The sequence below is a fragment of the Rhinoderma darwinii genome, chromosome 5, assembly GCF_050947455.1.
Source record: "Rhinoderma darwinii isolate aRhiDar2 chromosome 5, aRhiDar2.hap1, whole genome shotgun sequence".
NCBI lineage: Eukaryota > Metazoa > Chordata > Amphibia > Anura > Rhinodermatidae > Rhinoderma > Rhinoderma darwinii.
The window spans coordinates 20,869,708-20,891,656 of NC_134691.1; the positions used below are offsets into that span (position 1 = coordinate 20,869,708).

Here is a 21,949-nt window from a genome sequence, read left to right on the forward strand (position 1 = left end):
GGCTCCCGGAATTACGGGAGCGTTGCTAGGAGACGTCAGTAAATAGTCACTGTCCAGGGTGCTGAAAGAGTTAAGCGATCGGCAGTAACTGTTTCTGCACCCTGGACAGTGACTACCGATCCCAATATACATCAACCTGTAAAAAAATAGAAGTTCATACTTACCGAGAACTCCCTGCTTCTGTCTCCAGTCCGGCCTCCCAGGATGACGTTTCAGTCTAAGTGACGGCTGCAGCCAATCACAGGCTGCAGCGGTCACATGGACTGCCGCGTCATCCAGGGAGGTCGGGCTGGATGCCGAAAGAGGGACGCGTCACCAAGACAACGGCCGGTAAGTATGAAATTCGTTTACTTTCACTAGGGAAAGTGCTGTCCCTTCTCTCTATCCTGCACTGCTAGGGAGAAGGGAAGCACTTTTCCCGCAGTCCGCAGCAGCTAGTCCGCATCAATTTACTGCACATTTTGGGCAGATCCGCAGCCGTAATCCGCAACCCGGATTAGGTGCGGCATTGATGCGGACAGTTGCAGAGGAAATCCGCCACGTGGGGGCATGCCCTAAATATTTTCGTATGGCTTCAACATGCGAAACCTGAGTAGACTGAGCAGGCTCTTTTTTAAGGTTGTACAACTCTGAATAGAATGTCCGCAATTCTTGAGCTATTTGATCAGTCTTAGTTGTTTTCCGATCCAATTGACCTTTTATAGAGGAAATAAATGTTTTCCCTCTTTGTTATTTAATAAGATTGGACATCATCTTGTTCCCTTTATCCCCGTGTGCATATGCTTTATATTTAAGTAATTGAAGGGATTTAGCGGAACGTACATTCAGGATGTTTTTGAGTTTCTGGCTGAGATTTTGTAGTTCTATCTGAACGGAGTCCAACTGCGATCTTTTAGGTACGTTTTCTAGGGAAGATATTTGGCCTAACACAGCATTTATAAGTTGCGACCTCTGTTTCTTTACCCTAGACGCCAAGGCAATAAGTTCCCCCCTTACAAACGCTTTGTGTGTCTCCCAAAGGATAGGTTGCGAAATAAGAGGGTCGTCATTAAATGTAAAAAACTCCTTCAATTTACCCTCTAACTTGTGTACATCTTTAGATTTTTCGAGTTGGGTATCGTTAAGTCTCCAGTTCCATCCTCTAACAGGTAGCTCTTTTAAGATGAACTTAACAGAGAACAGAGCATGGTCCGAAATTGTAATGTTCCCTATCGAAGAGGAACAAACCTGGGGCAGGTACTTCTTAGACATAAATAAGTAATCTAAGCGTTGATACGAATCATGTGTATTGGAATAGAAGGAATAATCCCTCATGGACGGGTGATGAAGTCTCCACACATCTATCAACTGCATTTTAGTTAACAGAACTTTAAGGCGTCTAAGGGTCTTATGTACAATATGAGATGCTTTGGAAGAGGAGTCCAAACCCGGATCCAATGCCAAGTTGAAATTGCCTCCTACCACCACCAAGCCTTCAAAGAAAGGTTAAAGAAGCTGTAATACCTTTACCAACCACTGCGCCTGTCCCACGTTCAGTGCATAAAGATTCACTATTGTAACTTTCATATTTGAAATAGTACCTTTGAGAAATATATATCTACCAAGTGGGTCAATTTGCGAGGCTTCAAGAACAAAAGGTATAGTATTCCGTATTGCTATAGAAACGCCTCTTGACGCTGCGTGATATGTGCAGGGGAACCACTTATCATAAGGCTTGGTATGTAGCGAGGGGATCCTACTAGTTTTAAACTGTGTCTCCTGTAAGAAGACCAAGTCAGCATTCTCTCTTCTCATCATATTGAACACTTGACTTTGTTTTTGCGGAATATTCAGCCCTTTGACATTAAATGTTAAGACTTTACATGAAGCCATCAATCGATCCTACAGTGAGACAGACGCAGTGCTGCCCAAGAACAATCACAGTACAAACATAAAAACACAATCTATATACACGGATATTTGTAAGCACATCACCTAGGCCATTTGAGCTGTATAGAAATGAACTTACAAGGGTTACAATACCGAGATCCAAACACAATCTGAGATCCACATATCGGCAGGTAAACCCTAAGGCCCGAAATTATGTTTCCTTACTAGAAACAGAATAGAGCAAGGGAGGGGGGGGGAGCACAGCGCCATTAAGAAAGGAGTCAACCCCCAGAAACAGTATCATCTAAATTAACAGATAAGGCAGCAATAAGGAGAATCTCCAATATCATTGCCAGAGTGAACATAAGCCATCAAAGGATAGTACACAGAAGCAACATCGTATGCACATTCTCAGGTCACAAGGAGAAAAGGCAAAAAATAAACTTTTAAGAAAAAAGGGGTGAGTGGAGGAAGCAAGATAAAAAGAATACAAGAGGATTTGCATATAGACCAAGTAACAGCAAACAATAATCACTCACGCATTCCTCCAAACCCACAGCAAGCTGCAGAAAATAAGAAAAAGTCCTATCATTCAGGGCAGGCACTTCAAGTACCCAAGTTGGTCGCTTGGTAGTTCTTGTATCTCGGAGACTTCAATCTAGGAGCCATCCTCCACTTCTGCTGTGAAGGTAATAGCGGGAAATCTTGATCCATTTGCGCAGGCAGCCAGGACGGTACCTCCATAGGTGTTATACCTGTCTTTTCCCAAAATTTTGGGACGTCATCTGGAGACCAAATGGTAATTTGACGTCCATCTTTTACAGTTGCCAAACCAAACGGGAACAACCATCTCACCGGCAGCTTCTTACCCCGGAGGGTGTCCGTTATGGGCTTCAAAATTCTTCGTTTTGCAAGGGTACTTGGAGCTAGGTCATGAAAAAATAATATTTTTGTACCTTCATATTGAAAGTCCACTTGTTCTCTTGCAGCTTTCAATAAGCATGAGGTGTCCACGAAACTCAATAATCCGCAAATGACCTCTCTCGGTGGTTCATGAAAGGCAAGTTTCGGTCTGAGTGCCCTGTGCACTCTCTCTATCACCATTTTGTCAGCTCCCTCTTGGCCCACCAGATCAGCAAAAATTTGAAAAGTCACCTGTTGCAAAGTGTCTCCTGTAGTCAGTTCGGAAAGACCCCGAATTCTGATGTTCCGTCTACGACTGCGGTTCTTCTGGTCTTCTCTCATCAGGTATTATTGATGTTGGTCTGGTGTGCAGCAAGCATACCTCCCAACCGTCCCGGCGGTCTGAGCAATGTCCCGCCCTGCCCCGGATCTCCCCTGGTGCCAGCCACGCCCCTCTGCAACTAGTGGCGGACCATCATTAGGGCGGTTCGGGCGGCCACCCGGGGCCCAAGGCTCCCAGGGGGCCCATGGCTGCCCGAACCGCACATGACTGCACGGACCCCGTAATGCCCGGTGGCGTCGCTAGGCGAGGTGAGTTTCTGCCCGACTCCCAGCTATTAGCAGCCGTGGTCTGTGCTGCGATCTCTCACTGTGCTGCTTTAGAAGCTTCCCCTCCAACCCCCCTTCTCTGCTTTACACACCTCTCCTCCTGCACCTGCTGCTGCTGCAACTAGTCGGGACGTGACGGAGGGGAGACTGTCTACGGCACTGTGTCGGGCCATCAAAGCTGCTGAACGCCCTCACAAATATCCTGCATAAAAGGTTAGTGCATGTGTGTTTACAATGTGTACTTTATATGTGTATATTGTGCATATTCGTGTGTCTGTGATGTGTATGTATATATAGTGTGTGTGTGTGTGTATGTATATTTAGTGTGTGTATGTATGTATATATGTATATATAGTGTATGCATCTATATATAGTGTGTGTGTGTGTGTGTGTGTTTGTATGTATGTGTATATATAGTGTGTATGTATATAGTGTATGTGTATATATATAGTGTGTGTATATATATATAGTGTACGTACAGTGTGTATGTATATATATATATATATATATTGTATGTATATATCAATATATAGTGTGTGTGTGTGTGTGTGTGTATATATTGTGACAACTTGGGGACCACTTAGCTCATGGGATCGCCATCTCCCGGGTGAGATGGTTGGCACACATAGAAAGTTCACTCCAAAAAGGTTTAAACCAGCCGCAGCTAGCTTTATTGTGTTCACAACAGCAGTCAGTGGTACAACAGTAAACATACAAAATAAACCCTAGGCCGTCCAGCCTCCAACTAACACATTCAGTGTCCCTCACTACGTGACACTGAGCCTTGTGCCCAGCACCTCAAAACCTTCAGTTTTACCTCACACAGTGGTGACTCTCACAGGCTGGCATGCCTGTCTTCCCCAGACTGAGAGCCCTGTGTGGACTGCACACACCTGATATAAAGAGCCGTCTCAGGTGGAGCCTAACTAGGCTCATCAGACAGCCCAAGCACCAGCAGAGAAAAGCCTCTCTGCTGTACAAGTAAGCCCAGCGTAATGTAGGCGCAGCCGTAATGAAGGAAGCGCATGACTAGGTGTTTGGGAGTTTTAGGCTACATGTATAAGGATTGGAGGGTTATGTGAAAGGGGCATGGGGCAAAAATGTATCTATATGTGGTGGGTGGAGAGTAAAGTATATAAGTCCATGCGGGGAAGAGGCAGCCCTCTTTCCCGCTGGACAACAGGAGAGAAATTTGTCCTGTTATAACATTTAAAAAAAAATATATATATATATATATATTCAAATTTTTTCACTTACCTGATGGAGACGACGATGGCCAGGATCCGGGATGCAGCGATGCAGCACGGTGTGGGATGGCTGGATGCGCTGTTTGCCGGGGCTCTTCCTCCGGTTCCAGCGGCTGGAGAGGAGAGTGAGGGACGCAGCAGCGGGCATTCCAGGCTCAGGAGAGGCCTTCATCAGCAGAAACACCTCGGTCTGGTCGGCGCCGAGGGAGACCCTCCAGGGACCCTCCTCCTCCTGCTGGTCCGGAGCTGCACCCTGGCGACGGGCCGCGGAGGTCTGGGAGGAATCCCATCAGGCGGGCAAGACCGGAGGTGACAGGAGGGGAGGGGCCGCGGCGGCCATCTTCCTCCCTCCTGTCTGCAACGACAAGACCGGAAGTGCACGCTGAACCGGAAGTGCACGCTGGACCGGAAGTGGCAGCTTTCTCCGGCGCTGATGTTCCTGGTGCCGGAGGAGCTCTTCAGAAGGACGTCCGGACATCAGATCCGATCCGGAGGAAGAGGCGGGCGGCCTCCAGATGGGGAGCGAGATCGCCTCCTGCTGGAGCAGGGAGGCGTGTGGCGGCGGCAGCGACCGGAAGGACCCGGGCAGCTTCGGTGAGCGACGCCGGGCCCCATCCGGACGAGGGGGGCAGCGGTCTGCGAGACAAGCGACGAGCAGAAGATTTATTTTTGACAGCCCTGCAGAAGGACTGGATCGGCAGGGCTGTCAGTCTGAATATGTCGCGCCACCAGCGGGTGGCAGGACCGTGGACGGGCCGCGTTCCGCTGGGCCTAGAGCTTCACCGACCAGAAGTGCGCGGAGCTACGGGGAGCGTGGGGTGCAGGAGCACCACTCCCCAGGATCGTCACGACCGATGTCGGGCTCATCAGGAGTGGTGGATGCGTCCGCTGGGAGGTCACCTCAGGGACGGCCGGGTGAGTCTACCACGGATGTGGTGCCGGGGATGTGTGGGGGGGATGTTGTCAATGTCTCAAATGCATTTGATGTTTAGAGGGATGCAGGAATATTTTATGAGAATTTTGCCAGGCGTAGAGCAGTCGCCAGCGAGGGTATGGGGCGCTGCTAGTGAGGCGTCTGCTAGTGCGGCGGGGAGTGCGGTTGCTAGCGAGGCGATTTCTAGTACAGCTGCGGCAGGGATTGTGGGTGTTAGTGAAGTGGCGCCGGTTGCGGGTGCCGTAGTGGCGGTGGAAAAAGCGGTTGACGCGGCGGCTAGTACATCTAAGAAAGTGGTGGAGGATGTGCGTTTGGCTGACGCGGCAAAAGGTGAGGTTTATGTGTGCTTTGAGGGCCCGCTGGGGGCACATTTGAAGGTAGAGATTAGGGAAAAGATCTGGAAAGATGAATTAATTTTTTCTTTGCTGCCGTTAGAGAAGTTTAATTTGGACCGGTGGAAACCGGATGAAAGTAAGAAGGAGGAGGAGGAGCGGCGGCGGTATCGCTTGATTCCTCTGACTTTTGCGAATTGGCTGCAGGCCTTCGCTATTTTGGCTAGTGTGGTGGGAGAGAAGGCGCCGGAGAACTGTTCGGCGCTATTCTGTTATATGGATTCGGTAGGGGAGGCGTATCGTGTATACGGTGGTAATGCATGGTTGCGGTATGACGAACAGTTTCGTCAGCGGAAGTCGGTGCGCCCGTCGTTGCGATGGGACCACAAAGATATCAGTTTGTGGATGCGTCTGATGTCTGCGCCAAAACAGGGGCAGCAGCCCTTTCGGGAGGAAAGTAGCGGAGTTGTTGTGGTTAGGTTTTTCAGAAGGTTTTCGGATTCCGTGTAGGTCGGTTGGACGTGATGGGGTAGTCCGTAATTTGTCGTCTGCTTTGGCGCGGCCTGATCTGGTTACGGATAAGCTGCTGAAGGAGGTGGCTTTGGGCCGCATGGCGGGGCCGTTTTCCTTCCCGCCTGTTCAGAGTTTGCGGGTTTCCCCGTTAGGTTTGGTTCCAAAAAAGGTGAATAAATTCTGCCTTATTCATCACTTGTCTTATCCGGAAGGCGAGTCGGTGAATGACGGCATTGATCCGGCATTGTGCGCGGTCAGTTACACTTCCTTTGATGCGGCGGTTGTTTGGGTTCGGAAATACGGGAAGGGCTCTCTGTTAGCGAAAACTGACATTGAGGCCGCTTTTCGTTTATTGCCGGTGCATCCGGATAGTTTTTGTTTGCTGGGATGTTATTGGCAGGAGGAATATTTTGTAGATTGTTGCCTCCCGATGGGCTGCTCCATTTCATGCGCTTATTTTGAGATGTTTAGCACGTTTTTGGAGTGGGTGGTCCGTCGGGAGGCGCAGGTGCAATCTGCCCTGCATTATCTGGATGATTTCCTGTTTATCGGTCCGCCGGGTACCTATGTGTGTGCAGGATTGCTACATACTATGGAGAGAGAGGCAAAGGATTTTGGGGTACCTCTGGTGCCTGAAAAAACCGAGGGACCCACGACGGTCATTAAGTTTTTGGGAATCATGATTGATTCAGATAATATGGAGTGTCGCTTGCCTGATGATAAGTTGCTGGAGATGAGAGAGTTGGTGGCGAGTGCGCTGCGCAGGAAGAAGATCCAGTTGCGGGACTTGCAATCCTTGTTGGGGCATTTGAATTTTGCTTGTAGGATTATGCCCATGGGGCGGGTGTTTTGCAGGCGATTGGCAAGTGCGACCGCAGGAGTGCATTCCCCCCATCATTTCATTAGGTTGTCGGTGGAGTTGAAAGCTGATTTGTTGGTGTGGGGGGAGTTTTTGCAGAGCTACAATGGGCGGTCGGTGCTCATGTATCAGCCGGTGTCTAGTGTGGACTTGGAGCTGTATACTGATTCATCAGGTGCTTGCGGATTTGGGGCTTATTTCCAGGGGCAGTGGTGTGCAGGAGTTTGGCCAGATGCTTGGCATGAATGTGGTTTTGTCCGTAACTTGGCTCTGCTGGAACTGTTCCCGATTGTGGTGGCTGCGGAGTTGTGGGGGGATTGTCTGCGGGACCGGAGAGTGTGTTTCGTATGTGACAATCTGGGTGTGGTTCAGGCTGTTAATGCTCAGACAGCTAATTCTCCGCCGGTCGTGCAACTATTGCGACATTTAGTTTTGAGAGGTTTGATGTTGAATGCGCATTTTGTGGCAGTGCATATTCCTGGGGTGCTTAATTCAGTGGCTGATTCCCTTTCTCGTCAACAGTGGGACAGGTTTCGTCTGCTGGCGCCGGGGGCGGAGTCTCATGGCCTGCCTTGTCCAGAGCATCTGTGGAAGGTGGTGTGACAATGGCGATGTCGCTCGTGGAAAGGTCGGTTAGTGCGGTCACGTGGCAGAGGTACAGTGCAGTATGGGAGGCTTTGTTGGAAAATGCGCAGGCAGGTATTGCAGATCGGCCGGCGTGTTTGTTGTATTATATAGGAAAGGCGTACAGTGAGGGGGCGTCTGCAGCAACGGTTGCTCAAAGTTTGTCGGCCTTGGCTTTTTGGTTTAAGAAGAAAGGTGAGGAGGACGTGACTAAGTCCTTTCTGGTCCGGCAGGCAATGAAGGGTTTCAGGAGGGGTTCCGCAGTTAGGGACCACAGGAAGCCGGTGTCATTTGAGCTGTTGGTAGCGATTTGTAATTTGTTGAGGGATGTTTGTGTTTCGGCATTTGAAGCGCGGCTATTTACACTGGCCTTTTCTTTGGCGTTCTTTGGGGCGTTCCGGATATCGGAGTTGGTGTCGGCCAGTAAGAGTGTGGCAGGGGGTTTATTGTACGCGGATGTGGATTTGGATGGCTCCTGCCTTTCTTGTTTGCTTCGTAGATCTAAGACAGATCAGGAGGGGAGAGGTTTTGTGGTGCATTTGTATGAGTTACCAGGGTCGCAGGTGTGCCCGGTCCACTGTTTTCGGGAGTTTGTTGCAGTGAGGCCTGAGGGGCCGGAGTCCTTGTTGGTTCATGCAGACGGATTGTCTTTGTCAAAATTCCAGTTTTCACAGGTGTTCAAAAAATGCATCCTGTTGTCTGGCAGAGGTGGAGCAGGTTTTAGCTCTCACTCTTTTAGAATTGGCGCAGCTACGGAGGCAGCTAGGTGGGGTTTATCCCCGACAATGGTTAAGAAGATCGGTAGGTGGGAGTCAGACCGATATAGGTTGTATGTGCGGCCTCACTTGCTTTGAGGCGGTGGTGATAAGATGTGCTCTAGGTGGATATGGTTTTGTTACATTGCTGTTTGTGTTGTTTTAGGTGCAGGCCCCTGCTTGATTTGGATTATTGGGCACTCCTACGTGCACTGGGGAGGTGTGCGTGCAGATGTTCGTCCGGACGGCAGTTGGGCCTGGATCACTCAGAGGTTCAAGTCAGATGGTTGGGTCTGCGGGGCATGCTGTGGTGTAGGTTGCTACCAGAGGTCCATTTCTATGCAGGTTTGGACAGGGCGCCGGATATTTTGGTGGTGCACCTTGGTGGCAACGATTTGGGCATTCGGTCGTCCAGGGATTTGGTGAGGGATGTTAAGATCGATCTGTTGCGGTTATGGTCGTCTTTTCCAGGAGTGGTGATCGTATGGTCGGATATTGTGGCTCGCAAGGTGTGGCGGCAGGCACGTTCCGTCCATAGTTTGAATAAAGCGCGAGCAAAGGTGAACAAGGTGGTTGGCAGGTTTGTGGCACGCAATGGCGGTGTTGTGGTGCGGCATAAGGAGTTGGAGGGCAGAGAGGTAGGTTTCCTCAGGGCGGATGGTGTTCATTTAAACTAGGTGGGTCCTGATATGTGGACCCTGGACATCAAGGAGGGCATGGAGAAAGCCCTGCAGTTGTGGAGGGACAATCATGTGTAAGGGGTCACACATGATTGTCGTGGCGGTAGGAGGAGGGGTCTTTGGAGGCACGTAATGGTAAGAAGGAGAAGCAACAATGGAGATTGTTGGAAGAGAACTCGGGGCGTTTAACCCTGGATAGTATTGGAGGGGCTGGGGAGTGGTTACCCAGCTGATATGGCATATATTCCTGATGGGCAGGGTCCCCAGGAAGGGAGAGAGAGGTCTTGGACATGGTTGGTGCCCTCGGGTCAGGTGCAGAACGGCTGTAGGGTAAGAGGTCCAGACCTAATAAGGAAACGATGGAGTTTTTTATTTAATGATTGAAGTGCCTTCAAGGATCCTTTATCTGGAGTTGGGAAATAGAGCAGGATGTTTATTATGGAGTGTTATGATGTGTTTTATGGTTATGCTCTTTTATCAGAAAAAGGTGTGTATCTAATAAATGGCTGCTGTGGCCTTTACACCAAAATTCATGTGTGGTCTCTTATTGGGGTTTGGGGGGTGTAAGGCCGTAGATAGCGAAAGTCATCAAACATACCTTAAGTCATGCTACCTGGTTGCTTAAAACCTGAGTTTCTGCACCGTCCAGTAGCTGCACTGCTACAATATATAGTGTGTGCATATATGTATGTATATATAGTGTGTGTGTGTGTGTGTGTGTGTGTGTGTGTGTGTGTATGTATGTATATATAGTGTGTGTATGTATATATAGTGTATGTATGTATATATAGTGTGTGTATGTATATATATGGTGTGTGTATGTATATATAGTGTATGCATGTACATATATAGTGTGTGTGTGTATATATAGTGTGTGTATGTATATATAGTGTGCGTGTATATATAGTGTATGTGTGTGTGTATATGTGTGTGTGTGTATATATATATATATATATATATATATATATATATATATATATATATGTGTGTGTGTGTATATATATATATATACAGTGGAGGAAATAAGTATTTGATCCCTTGCTGATTTTGTAAGTTTGCCCGCTGTCAAAGTCATGAACAGTCTAGAATTTTTAGGCTAGGTTAATTTTACCAGTGAGAGATAGATTATATTAAGGCTGGGTTCACACGACCTATTTTCAGACGTAAACGAGGCGTATTATGCCTCGTTTTACGTCTGAAAATAGGGCTGCAATACGTCGGCAAACATCTGCCCATTCATTTGAATGGGTTTGCCGACGTATTGTGCAGACGACCTGTAATTTACGCGTCGTCGTTTGACAGCTGTCAAACGACGACGCGTAAATTGACTGCCTCGGCAAGGAAGTGCAGGGCACTTCTTTGCAACGTAATTTGAGCTGTTCTTCATTGAAGTCAATGAAGCACAGCTCAAGATTTACGAGCGTCACAGACGCCTCATAAATTACGAGGAGCTGCTTTTACGGCTGAAACGAGGCAGCTGTTTTGTCCTGGAAACAGTCTGTCATTTCAGCCGTAAAAGCCTCTCATCGTGTGCACATACCCTAAAAAAAAAAAAAAAAAACACATTGTCAAAATTATATATATTTATTTGCATTGTGCACAGAGAAATAAGTATTTGATCCCTTTGGCAAACAAGACTTAATACTTGGTGGCAAAACCCTTGTTGCCAAGCACAGCAGTCAGACATTTTTAGTAGTTGATGATGAGGTTTTCACACATGTTAGATGGAATTTTGGCCCACTCCTCTTTGCAGATCATCTGTAAATCATTAAGATTTTGAGGCTGTCGCTTGGCAACTCGGATCTTCAGCTCCCTCCATAAGTTTTCGATGGGATTAAGGTCTGGAGACTGGCTAGGCCACTCCATGACCTTAATGTGCTTCTTTTTGAGCCACTCCTTTGTTGCCTTGGCTGTATGTTTAGGGTAATTGTCGTGCTGGAAGACCCAGCCACGAGCCATTTTTAATGTCCTGGTGGAGGGAAGGAGGTTGTCACTCAAGATTTGACGGTACATGGCTCCATCCATTCTCCCATTGATGCGGTGAAGTAGTCCTGTGCCCTTAGCAGAGAAACACCCCCAAAACATAATGTTTCCACCTCCATGCTTGACAGTGGGGATGGTGTTCTTTGGGTCATTAACAGCATTTCTCTTCCTCCAAACACGGCGAGTTGAGTTAATGCCAAAGAGCTCCATTTTAGTCTGATCTGACCACAGCACCTTCTCCCAATCACTCTTAGAATCATCCAGAAGTTCATTTGAAAACTTCAGACGGGCCTGTACATGTGCCTTCTTGAGCAGGGGGACCTTGCGGGCACTGTAGGATTTTAATCCGTTACGGCATAATGTGTTACCAATGGTTTTCTTGGTGACACTGGTCCCAGCTGCCTTGAGATCATTAACAAGTTCCCCCCGTGTAGTTTTCGGCTAAGCTCTCACCTTCCACAGGATAAAGGATACCCCACGAGGTGAGATTTTTCATGGAGCCCCAGATCGATGTCGATTGACAGTCATTTTGTATGTCTTCCATTTTCTTACTATTGCACCAACAGTTGTCTCCTTCTCACCCAGCGTCTTACTTATGGTTTTGTAGCCCATTCCAGCCTTGTGCAGGTCTATGATCTTGTCCCTGACATCCTTAGAAAGCTCTTTGGTCTTGCCCATGTTGTAGAGGTTAGAGTCAGACTGATTAATTGAGTCTGTGGACAGGAGTCTTTTATACAGGTGACATGTAAGACAGCTGTCTTTAATGCAGGCACCAAGTTGATTTGGAGCGTGTAACTGGTCTGGAGGAGGCTGAACTCTTAATGGTTGGTAGGGCATCAAATACTTATTTCTCTGTGCACAATGCAAATAAATATATAGAATTTTGACAATGTGATTTTCTTTTTTTTTTTATATATAATCTATCTCTCACTGGTAAAATTAACCTAGCCTAAAAATTCTAGACTGTTCATGACTTTGACAGGGGGCAAACTTACAAAATCAGCAAGGGATCAAATACTTATTTCCTCCACTGTATATATATTAGTGTGTGTGTGTGTGTATATATATATATATATATATATATATATATATATATATATATATATAGTTTATGTATGTGTGTGCATATAGTGTATGTATGTGTGTGTGTGTGTGTGTGTGTGTATATATAGTGTATATATAGTGTATGTGTGTATATATAGTGTATATATAATGTGTGTGTGTGTGTGTATATATATTATGTATGTATATAGTGTATGTATGTGTATACATATAGTGCGTGTATATATAGTGTATGTATGTATGTATATACACTACCGTTCAAAAGTTTGTGGTCACCCAGACAATTTTGTGTTTTCCATGAAAACTCACACTTATATTTATCAAATGAGTTATAAAATGACTAGAAAATATAGTCAAGACATTTACAAGGTTAGAAATAATGATTTTTATTTGAAATAATAATTTTCTCCTTCAGACTTTGCTTTCGTCTTGGAATGCTCCATTTGCAGCAATTACAGCATTGCAGACCTTTGGCATTCTAGCTGTTAATTTGCTGAGGTAATCGGGAAAAATTTCACCCCATGCTTCCAGAAGGCCCTCCCACAAGTTGGATTGGCTTGATGGGCACTTCTTGCGTACCATACGGTCAAGCTGCTCCCACAACAGCTCTATGGGGTTGAGATCTGGTGACTGCGCTGGCCATTCCATTACAGATAGAATACCAGCTGCCTGCTTCTTCCCTAAATAGTTCTTGCATAATTTGGAGGTGTGCTTTGGGTCATTGTCCTGTTGTAGGATGAAATTGGCTCCAATCAAGCGCTGTCCACAGGGTATGGCATGGCGTTGCAAAATGGAGTGATAGCCTTCCTTATTCAAAATCCCTTTTACTTTGTACAAATCTCCCACTTTACCAGCACCAAAGCAACCCCAGACCATCACATTACCTCCACCATGCTTGACAGATGGCGTTAGGCACTCTTCCAGCATCTTTTCAGTTGTTCTGCGTCTCACAAATGTTCTTCTGTGTGATCCAAACACCTCAAACTTCGATTTGTCTGTCCATAACACTTTTTTCCAATCTTCCTCTGTCCAATGTCTGTGTGCTTTTGCCCATATTAATCTTTTCATTTTATTAGCCAGTCTCAGATATGGCTTTTTCTTTGCCACTCTGCCCTGAAGGCCAGCATCCCGGAGTCGCCTCTTCACTGTAGACGTTGACACTGGCGTTTTGCGGGTACTATTTAATGAAGCTGCCAGTTGAGGACCTGTGAGGCGTCTATTTCTCAAACTAGAGACTCTAATGTACTTGTCTTGTTGCCATATGTGCAGCTGTATAGGGGCTCTATAGGACATACTGTATGTCACATTGGGTTCGTGGACCCACTGGGCCATACTGCTTAAGCGGTTGGCCAACAGGGTGCAGTTCACAGTTTGTATAAGGTACCTGTGGGCAGCTTAGACAGTAGCAAGGCAGGCTCGGCTGGGACTAGGCAGCGGGTAGACGTCAGGCGTGGAGCAGTAGGACAGGCGTAGGTACAGCATGGCAACAGCACGGCACTAGAACAGGATAGCACGGGATGCAGGAACAGGGAACACTGGTACAGGAAAACACTGGGAGACCATTTGCAAGACAAACTAGGATACGACAAACAACGCTCAGGCATAGAAGCAAGGGGCTGGGCGTCTCTTATAGTCCAGAGCACTCATGGGCTGATTAAAATATTAAAGTCTGGTGCGCACGCTGCCCCTTTAAGAGCGGGCAAGAGCATGCGCGCGCACCCTACGGGACCTCGCCGAGGTGAGTGGAAGTGAGAGGAGGAGACTGGGGCCATCGCTTGCCGACACATGGCTGCGGCCGTCAGGGGAAGAGTGAACCTGACGGACCACAGCCACGGACATGACAGTGTACCTTTTAGGCAGCTGCACAATGGACCAGTAAACAGAGGGCCTGACCAGTGCTCCCACTGACTACTTTATGGCATAATTATTGTTGTATTACAATCCACAAAATAAATTGGCGCACCATCCAAGAACTTCAGAGCCTTAACTTGAAGCTCCTGGTACATAAAGAAAAACCTCTATTAGGGCCCTGACCCTCCCATGTGCCATTCTGGTGTCTATGTATGGGCCAGAGAGCCCTTTAGGGAACCAGGTTCCATGGTCCTTGGTGCCACTGCTACCTCCGCATCCCACTATAGCTGCGCCCCTGAAGATCTTTCTAGCTGTTACATAAAAGCCTTGGTGTCTCTGTCCGCCCCTGATTGTTATTAGTGGGCACAATCTCCTATGTGCCCACTCACCCCTCCCCCCACCTCTGCTGCCTGGGAAATCTGTTGTCAATCAAGCACACAGTAATATAGAGGGAAGGGCTGAAGTCTCCTCCTATAAACTTTTTTAATACTTCTGGTTTTTTTATTGTAATATAAGATTCATTCACTTGTATAAGGTCAATAATACTTTAATAACCGTTTCCTTATTTGTTGCAGAATCTGGAGTCCTATAATTTTGGGCCTCCCTGTGACGACTTATGGACCAAGCTCTTTGTTTTCCTTGGATATTGGACGGCTGTCTTTCTTCTTGCCGCCATCCTCTCAGTTACATCATGGAGTGGTTTCAAGGAGCCGATGAATTCCCTGATATGGAGGGAATAGATGAGATCACGGATCCACTTTAAAACACGTTATGGATTATGGCACAGGAGATAACAGGCAGCGGTAATATAACGGATTACATCCTGGAAATCTAACATTTTTTAATAGATTGATATTATGGGATTGCCTATTGCCAACACTGTGTCAAGGATTTACAACATCTTTGTATTAACATGCGGCGCACAGAGGATCCAGGTGAAGACTTTATTTTCAGTAGTTTGCCGACAACCATCATAGAAATGGTAATACTATTTTATTTGTAGATCTCATTTCCTGTTCTCTGTTATTTATCAATGTGGGGGAGGGGAGTTTATTTTTTAATTGTCTTCATCATTTCGTACTATCAACGTTTTATCTTCACAGCAAATAGGAGAGAGATGAGATTTACAATTTTTGGGAATTTCCCTGACTGTTTCCATTGCCGCAGAAAAAAAGTTATTTTTAAAAATTGGTTATTTTGTTTAAAAAAACCATTTTTGAGTTCTGGTTTCATTGAGTGGGATCCTCTATTTTGAATCCTCATTTTTTAGCTAGAGTGGAGAACAACTACAAAGAGTATTTTCACTCTGGAGGACCGGACATGTCCTTGCATTATATTGGTGGCCCATTGATTTCAATGGGCACTGTGTAATGCCATAAATTACTTCTCCGGTGGTGGTGATGCAGGGGGATTAAACACCTTCAGGTTACCTTACAGACCATGACTGATCGCTCAAAATCCCAGCAGCCGGCCTCTCTGTGATAAGCTCATCACTGTAATGACGGGGTGGGGAGACAGACAGGTGAGCCCTAATCTACCCGCCACTCAGTCCCTGCCTACTTGCAATGGCCCGTCCTAGGCGACGGCGTACAACTGGGCGAGCAAGAGAGTAGTCAGTCAAGCCAGGGTCAATATGAAGCAGAGGACAAATAGTTCAAGCAGCAGCAGCAGAGCCAGGAAACAAACAGAATCACAGGCAAAGGAGAAGCAGGAAATGAAGGTATAAATAGACGGAGAGCGGGAGCTAGCTCCGTCTGGCCAGGCTGTGATAGGCTCTCCCACTCCTCAGCCTCCCAGCCTGAGTGGTAGAAGAAGGAGTCACTCTATCAGATTAAGGAGCAGGTGCAGACTGACTAACCACGGGCGTCAACACAGAAGCTGTGTCTGGCAGATCCTTTACAATCACCTAGGGACACTTCTAACGAAAAAAGAAATGTCAGAAGCAAATTGGTAAAAGAAAAAACAGTAAATGTTTACAATTTTCGGACCGCTGTCTATGAACATAGATAAAATCATTACATTATTCTGTGATATTATCTTAGGACATCATTGCTGTTGCGTGCGCCAAAAAGAGTGATGGACCATATAGACCTTTAGAGATATTACTAGTTCTGGATTATAGATGAGCGAATCAGGGGCGTAAGTAGGAAAGACTGGGCCCCATAGAAAACTTTTGACTGGGCCCCACCTCCCCTCCCCTGGGTGCCACACACAGCACCCCTTGTAGATAGTGCCCCCCTGTAGATAATGCCATACAGTCCCTCCTGTAGATAATGCCATACAGCCCCCCTGTAGATAGTGCCCCCCTGTAGATAATGCCATACAGCCCCCGCTGTAGATAATGCCATACAGCCCCCCTGTAGATAGTGCCATACAGCCCCCGCTGTAGATAGTGCCATACAGCCCCCGCTGTAGATAGTGCCATACAGCCCCCCTGTAGATGGCACTATAGAGCCCCCCTGTAGATGGCACCATAGAGCCCCCCTGTAGATAGTGCCATACAGCCCCCCTGTGATTATGCCATACAGCCCCCTGTATATAGTGCCATACAGCCCCCCTGTATATAGTGCCATACAGCCCCCTTTATATATTGCCATACAGCCCCCCTTTATATATTGCCATACAGCCCCCCTGTAGATAGTGCCATACAGCCCCCCTGTAGATTGTGCCATGCAGCCCCTCCAGTAGATTCTGCCTTACAGCCCTTAACATCCCCCTTGTAGACAGTGCCCCCAAACAAATAAAACAAAAAAATTGTACTCACCTAAGGCCCATTCCCGCGATAAACGGAGCTGCTCCACAACCCTGACAGGGTCCTTGTGTAGGCCGGCGTGATCCAGTGATGTCATCACGCCAGCTTGCGCAGGGATCCTGTCCCTGCGCCTAATAGGCTGCAGGCCGTACTTCATGTAGCCTAGTAAATGGCAGAGCAGGGAGATACCTCCCTGCTCTGCTATAGTGTTCAATAGTATCTGCTTCCTAAGGACGCAGATACTATTGAATGTGGTGTCGCTACCATTGATGCAGCCGGGCATGGGAGGGCCGTTACGGCGGGCAGCACGGGCACACTCATGCTGCGGTGGTGGTAGTTATGCCACTGGGGCGAATGGATTATACATGAATTTAATGCGGTCCGAATTTGCCAAAACTTTCAGATTGCCCAAAATCTGAAACTTTTGAGGTTCACAGTGCACAAATCGCATCAAAATGACGCTTCGCCGCCGAGTGCCGGCCACCATTTTACAACCTAGAATAAGGATCACATGACTTAGGCTTCCCCATAATGACTTGCAGACAGCCTTCCCAAAATGCACTGCGGTTATCCCTCCATCTAGCACAGCCAATTATATAAAATGCCAAACCAGAAAATACTACAGGTTTGGAAACCGTCCTAGAAGACATCAAAGAGTCAAACACGAGTTTTCAGGGCAATCGGGACACTTGCAATTCGCAGCAAAATTTATTTAGACGGAATCAAACGGCCTGTTTGATTGAAGCGGACCTGAAACTAATTTTGGGAAATTTCTATTCTGGATATATTTCTATCATTTCTGTGTGATCGTCTGATATCAACTTCAACCTCAATCCTCAATATCCTTTAATTCTACTATACATAGTTATACTATATTCACACCACGCTTTTTATATATATATGCCAGGAAATGCCACCGACGTATATGACAAACGTGTCCATGGCCTATCACGGGTTCAATGTATTCCTTTCGTCATATATTCGGAGACTACGTATATGTTGTCATTCCTTTTTGTACTGTAGTGGAATACGTAGTTGATCATGTTTTTGATACAAAGGGATACTGAAAAATTAATTTTTCTACAATGGGGGTCAGTGGGTGACATATGTAACTGCATGCTATAGGGATCTATATTACACATTCTGCCACTTATTTATTCACCATAAATCAGAATCAAGGCTTTAGTTTTCCAAATTATCATAAAATCTTTAATTTTCATTGTTTTGTTCAGAATGACTTATATTTTCGTTTTCTCCAACAGATATTATCATCGATACCGGCCTATCAGGCTTTTACAGAGTTTGCATAATTTCTGGTACCAAAACTCAAGTTCGGTCCTGTGCGCTCAGAAAGATTAGGGAGAAGTTTTCTTATCCAGCTGGAGCCGCTGTCATCACGTTACATCTAGTTTCATTAATAAATCATCATTCCACCCAAATATTTTGCATTCGTTTGATACATAGTTCATAAGGTTGAAAAAAGATACAAGTTGATCAAGTCCAATCTATAATCCTACCGTGTTGATCCAGAGGAAGACAAAAAACCTCATGAGGTTGATGCCAATTGCTTCATTTGGGGGAAAATTTCTCCCTGACGCTAAATATGGCAATCAGAATAAATCCCAGGATCAACGTCCCATCTCCAGAATCTGGGACTCATAACCTGTAATATTATATTTTTTAAGAAAGACGTCCAGGCCCTTCTTGAACTTGTTCAAAGAATCAACCATCACAATATCCTGTGGCAGAGAATTCCATAGTCTCACTGCTCTTACCGTAAAGAATCCTTGTCTATGATTGTGGTGAAACCTTCTTTCCTCTAGACCTAGAGGATGCCCCTTGTCCTTGTTACAGGCCTGGGTGTAAAGAGATCATTAGAAAGATCTCTGTACTGTCCCTTCATATATTTGTTTATTGTAATTAGATCGCCCCTAAGCCGTCCTTTTTCTAAACGGAATTCCTTTAATTACCTTGATCGCCCTCCTTTCCACCCATTAAATTGTCCACCAATATCCACAAATCTTCTTCAGTGGCAGTTTTGCCCAGAGTTTTATTATCTTAAAATGCTGCAATCTGCTACGGAGTAATATTATATTATCCTCCTCTGTGTTGATCACTTTTCAGAGCTTAGAATCATCCTGAGGCTACATGCACACGTTGCGTATTTTGCTGTGGAAAATACACAGCAAAACCGCAGGGAACTGCAAGAAATTTGCAGGAAAAAAACTGCACCTGAAGGTGAGATTTTGATGCGTATTTTGGTGCGGTTTTTATGCTTCGAGTTTTCATGCTACGGGTTTTGCTGCGTATATTTCTATAGAATTACAAGGATAGAATTCGCATGCGGAATCGCAGGATAAATTGACATGCCGCAGTTTCGAAAATATGTCCTGAAAATTTAAGTCCCGAAAAATACTGCAGCGTGGACATGAGATTCCCTGGAATCTCATTGTCTATGCCGGTACTGTATTACGCTGCAGTTTTTCCGCACGAAAATATACACGGCAAAACCGCACGTAATATGCATCGTGTGCATTGACCCTAAATAAACACGCTAAAAAGAAGGTAGTCCAATACTGACCCGTATAGAATCCCGCTGGTAACTGTGACCAGGGACGGCCTTATGCGCAGCCATCACCCTTCCTGAGTACAGGGGGCGCTGTTACTGCCAATCAGCAGACTTCCAGGGCCTCTACACATTACTGCCTCTGCAGCTCCTACCCCCGACCAAATACTCTCTCCATCCTCCAGCCTGTGCACTAAAACACCTTTTATCAGCGCTATTTTCTCTCCCTCTCCTTTGATATCATTAAAAAGAGGCAGTCGTGAGGGGGAGGGGCACAGCTTCCGCGTCTGCAGAGATCAAAGAAACCGTCAGGACAAGAAGAGGAAGCTACATTTCTAGTTCTCTCCTCTCCTGTGTCCGCTCCGGTTCTGTGTTTTCCTCCTCTCCTGTGTCCACTTCCTGCCTATGTTCCTCTCCTGTGTCCTTCTCTTTCCCCTTCTCTCCTCTTCCGTGTCACTTCCTCTCCTGTGTCCCCCTCTTCTTCTGTCCTGTGTCTCCTTCTATGGTGTCCCGCTCCGGTTCTGTGTTTCCTCCTCTCCTGTGTCCACTTCCTGCCTGTGTTCCTCTCCTGTGTCCTTCCCCTCTGTCCCCCTTCTCTCCTCTTCTGTGTCACTTCCTCTCCTGTGTCCCCTTCTATGGTGTCCTCTGTCCCCCTCCTCTTCTGTCCTGTGTCCCCTTCTATGGTGTCCTGTGTCCCCCTCTTTGGCCTAAGACTGCCCTGACTGTGACCCAATATGAGTTTGTACAAATAACCACCCTCTGTTTTCTATCACTGAGCCAGTTGTTAACCCAATTGCATATATTTTCTCCAGCCCCAGCATTCTCATTTTATACACCAACCTTTTATGTGGCAGAGTATCAAATGTTTTTGCAAAGTCTAGATACACCACATTCACAGCCTCACCCAGGTCCAGTCTAGATACACCACATTCACAGCCTCACCCAGGTCCAGTCTAGATACACCACATTCACAGCCTTACCCAGGTCCAGTCTACATACACTACATTCACAGCCTTATCCAGGTCCAGTCTAGATACATCACATCCAAAGCCTTACCCAGGTCCAGTCTAGATACATCACATCCGCAGCCTTACCTAGGTCCAGTATACATACACCACATCCACAGCCTTTACCAGGTCCAGTCTAGATACATCACATCCACAGCCTTACCTAGGTCCAGTCTACATACACCACATCCATAGCCTTACACAGGTCCAGTCTAGACACACCACATCCACAGCCTTACCCAGGTCCAGTCTAGATACATCACATCCAAAGCCTTACCTAGGTCCAGTCTACAAACACCACATCCACAGCCTTTCCCAGGTCCAGTCTAGATACATCACATCCACAGCCTTACCCAGGTCCAGTCTAGATACACCACATCCAAAGCCTTACCTAGGTCCAGTCTACATACACCACATTCACAGCCTTACCCAGGTACAGTCTAGATACGTCACATCCAGAGCTTTACCAAGGTCCAGTCTAGATACATCACATTCACAGCCTTACCCAGGTCGAGTCTAGATATATCACATTCACAGCCTTACCCAGGTCGAGTCTAGATATATCACATCCACAGCCTTACCCAGGTCCAGTATAGATATATCACAGCCTCACCCAGATCCAGTATAGATACACCACATCCACAGCCTTACCCAGTTCCAGTATAGATATACCACATCCACAGCCTTACCCAGGTCCAGTATAGATACATCACATCCATTGCCCTACCCAGGTCCAGTTCAGATACCCTCCTTTCACAGCCTTACCCAGGTCCAGTCTAGATACATCACATCCGCAGACTTACCCAGGTCCAGTCTACATAGACCACATCCACAGTCTTATCCAAATCCAGTCTAGATAGATCACAACCACAGTCTTAACCAGGTCCAGTCTACATACACCATATTTACAGCCTTACACAGGTCCAGTCTAGATACACCTACACCACATCCACAGCCTTACCCAGATCCAGTCTAGATACACCACATTTAAAAACAACAGCAGAAAAAATGGGACATAACTTCAAAACCACAAGAAAGGCCATGCTTACTAAGTGGGTGGGTGAAAACCCATTCCCAGCAGGACGCAGACAGGTCAAAAAATGCTGTATTACACATAGTACTGACACCCCATGTACTATTCACAGCACTGACCCCTATTCATCACACATTTACTTTTTATTACATTATTACACAGTTCTGACACTTCCATAAATACACATTTCTTTTTTATCATACATTCACACCCTTGCACTACACTAACACTGACACTCATTTATTGCACACTTGTGAGCACTTAGTTTGCCACTCCCCTCAAGACTAGTGGGAGTGGCTATCACTATTTAATGCAGCATTTTTTGACCTGTCTGCGTCCTGCTGGGAACGGGTTTTCACCCACCCACTTA

At 46.5% G+C, this 21,949-nt stretch overlaps 1 long non-coding RNA gene across 1 annotated transcript in view; it reads left to right on the forward strand.

Annotated features, from left to right (window-relative positions):
• Positions 1-18,412, forward strand: part of LOC142651269 (uncharacterized) — a 29,106-nt gene extending 10,694 nt beyond the window's left edge. Inside the window, exons 3-4 of the long non-coding RNA XR_012847592.1 lie at positions 14,797-15,203; positions 18,236-18,412. This is a non-coding gene — a long non-coding RNA (uncharacterized LOC142651269). The remainder of the gene's footprint in view (positions 1-14,796; positions 15,204-18,235) is intronic.
• Positions 18,413-21,949: the final 3,537 nt, after the last annotated feature.